This window comes from Lotus japonicus, chromosome 5, assembly GCF_012489685.1.
Source record: "Lotus japonicus ecotype B-129 chromosome 5, LjGifu_v1.2".
NCBI lineage: Eukaryota > Viridiplantae > Streptophyta > Magnoliopsida > Fabales > Fabaceae > Lotus > Lotus japonicus.
This window is the reverse complement of record NC_080045.1, coordinates 58,106,533-58,111,372: the sequence shown is the minus strand read 5'-3', so window position 1 is coordinate 58,111,372 and position 4,840 is coordinate 58,106,533. Positions and strand designations below refer to the sequence as shown.

The 4,840-nt window shown below is 32.4% G+C and overlaps 1 long non-coding RNA gene across 7 annotated transcripts; it reads right to left on the bottom strand.

Annotated features, from left to right (window-relative positions):
* Positions 1-1,086: 1,086 nt before the first annotated feature.
* On the bottom strand, positions 1,087-4,530 carry LOC130720490 (uncharacterized). 7 transcript variants are annotated; one of them, XR_009013086.1, is made up of 8 exons: positions 3,901-4,530; positions 3,483-3,561; positions 3,230-3,285; positions 2,772-2,965; positions 1,963-2,645; positions 1,793-1,842; positions 1,659-1,693; positions 1,087-1,504 (listed from the first exon to the last, which is right to left on the bottom strand). It is a non-coding gene; the product is annotated as an uncharacterized LOC130720490 (long non-coding RNA). The 7 variants fall into 7 exon arrangements; XR_009013085.1 differs by having other exon boundaries at positions 3,230-3,281; XR_009013088.1 differs by lacking the exon at positions 3,483-3,561 and having other exon boundaries at positions 1,963-2,223; positions 2,315-2,645; positions 3,901-4,528.
* Between the last annotated feature and the right edge of the window lie 310 nt (positions 4,531-4,840).

The following is a 4,840-nucleotide window of genomic DNA, read 5'->3' as shown; positions in this document are numbered from 1 at the left end:
TCAGACGAAGCAAAGATTTTAATCACAAATTCACCCACCATGTTAGATTGATTGATACAATCATAAGACCTAAAACATATTTTTTAAATGGGAATTCAATATTTTTAAACAAAAAATTAGTCAATAAAATATGTCTTTAAAATACTTGTGGGGCAATATCATGGATTTTTTATTTGTTTGTAAGTTTTGCACATATTTCTCGGATAACCTGTGTTTGTTCTCCAGAGGATTGAGCTCATTTCTCTCTTACGAATTCTCCTCCTATCTACTCAGGTTAATTAAATTATCTCACTATCATGATTTGTATATTTGGATTCACCCCTTCTGTTTGTTCTACACATAATTTCATATTTTTCAACCTTACCTTATATATCCATTTTCTTATATTGTGACCTGTTAAGGTACGTCAATCATATTAAATCCATTTTCCGATGTATCAAAAAAATATCATATTAAATCCATAAAAACAAAATTGATTAAACTTATGGGATATGTAATCTGATTATTAAAATAGGAACCAAGAAACTACCAATTGAAGAATTTAAATAGTTAATGACATTCATATATAATCTAATCTTGTAGAATCTCAGTTATTATTTCAGTTACTCAAACAAAAGTTGAATAGGCGGACTGGTATTTAACAATTGGCTTTCAGCTTTAATTTTAATGTTTCATTTTTAATTCAAAATTTCAACCATTAGCAGTTTTTAATTGCATTTAATATTTAATTTAAGTTTCAAAATTTCAACCATTAAGCAGGTACATCGTCAGCTTTTAAATGCATTTGTGAGAAAAAAAAACACGAAGAAGAAGGAAGTTAGAACAAACATATTGGAAAAAAATAAAAGAAAAACCTGTCAAAAATAAGTCCTAAGTCATGCCTTACAAAGTTATCAGGTTCAATAATCACATTGATTAAAATAAAATTGTTGAGTTTATAGGGTGAGTCTAGTGAAGGATAGCATCACAGTAAGATTAAAATCATATTGTTCTTTTCCAAGCAATCCCTTGTTAATTTCTCAGCCCATAGAAAAGAAGAAACATATGAAGGAATGAATCACGAGTCATTATTAATCTACTAAGGAATTGGTTGGAAAAGAATCAAGTTATCTTAATGGTAAGTATGGTTCTATGGAAATTTTACAAAATGGTAGTGAAAATACAGTTCCTGAACTACAAAATTCTATTGTGCTCAAAGAAAGATGTCTTGACTCTCTTGGTACCGAAGCAGCCAATGAAATAGTTAAATGAAGTTCCTGATGAAAATGAGATTGGTGATAATGGGGAACCACTTTCTATGTCTAAAATTTCTATCCTGAATGCTATTGTGAGATCACTTAGAAATAACTTCAAGGTGACAACTCAAACCAAACATCAAACATGCAGGCTAAACTCTACTTTCTACAGTTCTCTCTTTTGCTGTGTCATCTTCCATTCTGAGAAGGAGTGTGAATCTCATTCTGGACTTTTTGCATGAGTGGCTACGCTTCACATATGCTTCCGTCTATGAACAAAATATGACATATCAAATACAATAGTACACATATATAACATTCAATTATGAATATTTGGATGAATGAGAGTACAAACAAAAAGCGTCAACAACAGATTTCATGATTTCCAGATAGGGAAATTGCATATATTGGAAGTAATCAAACCTGTTCCATGCACATTTTCTTAATCCTTTCAGAAACTGAAATTTAAGGAAAGAAACAACCTTTCAGAAGTATATTACCAAAATATTCGAAAATCATATTTTAAATAGAACAATGAGAGGCAAAATGCAGCTTACCTCTGGGTATGGCCCTCAAAGGAATTTTCCCTCATTTCAAACCCAAAAACCTGTGAGCAAAGACAGTAACCAAGGGGAAATGGATAGAACCACGAACATCTTCAAGACTAAAATGTACTCTCAATAAACAACTTTCAAACATAAAATTAATCACTTTAATTAGTGCTTACTTGGGGGGATAACAGGGGATGAAACTCTGCATGAGAAACCACCATCTTCCCTCCTTCTCTTGAGAGAAAAACTGTCACCACCATAAGATGGTGTTGCAAAATCAGAAACCATGTTTGGTGTCACAGGAAAATTAGCATCAGCACCACCACCTCCAAATGACCAAATGCACTATGTTCCATTTTAAGATGATCATAACCACCGCCATGTTCCTCCTCCTCACCGCACAAAAGAAATCTAACGAAATGAGTTCCTTCTCCTACCTCAGAAATTAAAAAGTCACAAAATAAAGTTCAGCTGAAAGATAAGTTCGTTTCACAGAGGTAGAAGAGCCCTCCAGTATAAGCGATATACCTTATGTTGATATTCATAGAGTAGAATCAAAAGACCAATATAAGTGTAAATGTGTAATATACTGCAGCAGAATAAAATTGTGCAAAAGTTGGAAGATGAACACCCCTCAAAGTCTTCACCTGTTTGAATAGTTAGAGGGAGGACATTTTGTTTTTTGAACTTAAATATTTGGCTTTCATTTTGAAAGAATAAGTCATCCTCTAGAGCAACTATTCTGATTAGCAATCTTCACGGCTTGAAGCAGCCACCACATGCAAGGGACTCAGCAACAGGCTCATGAAGGAAAAAAGGTGCACTCTTGAAAGCAATGGTTTTCTCCATCTGAATGTATCTGCAACATGCATGCAAATTAATTAATTAATTACAAAATGGAGATCATTGGTTATCAATCACCGCAAGAGAAAAACTCAAGAAAAGAAATGAAAAAGGCTTAACTTTTTCTACTGAGAAAGCATACCTAGTAAGAAGAAAGTACACATTCCCAAGAAAACTCACAAAGAAAGATCAGACATCAAAACTTGAAAAGCAGCAATGAGAGCTTTTTATCTGATGGCTGAAAGTGTTACTTGGGGCACTGCATATTCCCTTTTGACAATTCGATAGCGCTTACTAATTTTAAACTTCTGGTTTTGGACCCTAAAATGACTTCCCCTGCATATTGTTCAATCAATTAAGAGCATATTCATCAATGAAACTCATGAGAGTTGCTAAATCAAGTTTTATAATATTTTTTACAATTCATGAGAAACTTTAGTGTCACACTATCTCACTTAGCAAAGCGAAAGCTCAAGATAAAATATGAGATCAGCATAAGCATCCTTGATATGGTAAAAATTTCCAGAACTCAGTTTAAACCTTATTCAATGATATTTGAAACAAAAAAGTAAAAAATGGGGGTAAAAAGACATTTCTTACATTTGGTGTTTGTCCATACTGTATGTAGATAGGATCCATGTCCAAGCTGCGGCTGCCTTAAGAGAGAAGAATAGATGTAACAATTAGTACCCACAAAACAATGATTGAAAAATGAACCAAAAACTCAACTCTAAATTTGAAAGGTTCATAAACACATAACAATCAGTTTAGCAAAAAAAGCTACATTATCATTAGGATCAATGGCAAATATACAGGGACGTCAATTAGTTACTCAATTTTTCCACATACTTACCCAACTCTATTAGTATGTAGTTCTGTAAAAGTTTTTACATGAGAGGCTGCCACACTAATTCAAGCATTTCACGATAAACCTACAAAGAGGGAAAAGTTTCAAAAAACACATCTCCATACACTTGGTTTATGCCCCACATTAAACAGATATAACCAACCACATGATGATACATCCTTTCTTCTAATTCTCCATTGCGAACAACATTACGCTCTGTCCATTTGATTAATAATTTAAGCAATGAGAATTGAGATACCACTTCAAGTACATAAACCTTGCTAATAAGAATAATATTATTTAAAACACAATTGGATATACATTTTTTTTGAAGAGATGATTAATAAGAAATTAACCATGTGTATAGTATAATAGAGCAACTATCCATAATACCCAATTTTCTATTTATATTCAAATTGTTTACCTCATAATCCAGCATGTAAGAATCTTATTCACGCCAGTTCTGATTTGCACCTCACAATTAATTAAATTGTTTACTAAGCTGGTGGCTGAAGTCATTCTTTGTCTCAGGATAGAATCATCTGGTTCTTTGAAAACCCCAACTTCATTTCAGTTTCAGAGGTCTTTGACTTCTTAATCTGAAATTGAATAACCAACACAGATGAAAAACCAACCACAATGTCCGCTAGGGTTGAGATAGGAAGGAATCCCATGGATTTCATTTCTCGGTGATTTGGCTCGGGATCTTCTATGATTCAGAAATTCCATGTATCTGCCTCTGATTAAACGGCTGCTGCAACATAAGGGAAAGCTCGACGAACTTTATTTTCTACCCTAGGACTGTGAAACGACATTGAGAGTAACGCCAAGGAAGAGCAAAAGTCAAGAGAACGGCTCCAAGATAGAAACGCACAGGTAGGGATTTTAGGCGAGAAGATGAGTAGAGATAATGAGGTGAGAGATAGAGTAAATTTTATAGGATGTTTGGTACGATAGAGATAAAAGAGTAAGAGAAGATAAAAAATGATTTGAAATATATTTCATTTAATTCGGTTGAATAGAAAGAGTGAAGAGAGAGTATTACTTTTATGTAAAATGACAGACATATTTACCCAAATGTAAAATATTAAAACTCAATTATAGAGCTATATTTGGTATAAATGTATTTATATTAAATATTTATCATAGAATAAACTTTATGATATTTATGATAAATATATTTTTAAATTATTTCTTTCTAATATAAACTTTTTTTAAAATTATTATATAAATAAACCTGGAAGAAGTTTGGATGCAATTCAATTTACAGGAATATACATTTGAACCAAACATATGTTATAATCATACTCAGGAATATTGAGAAAAACAAATCCTAGGAATTGATTCTATGAACCAAACAGATT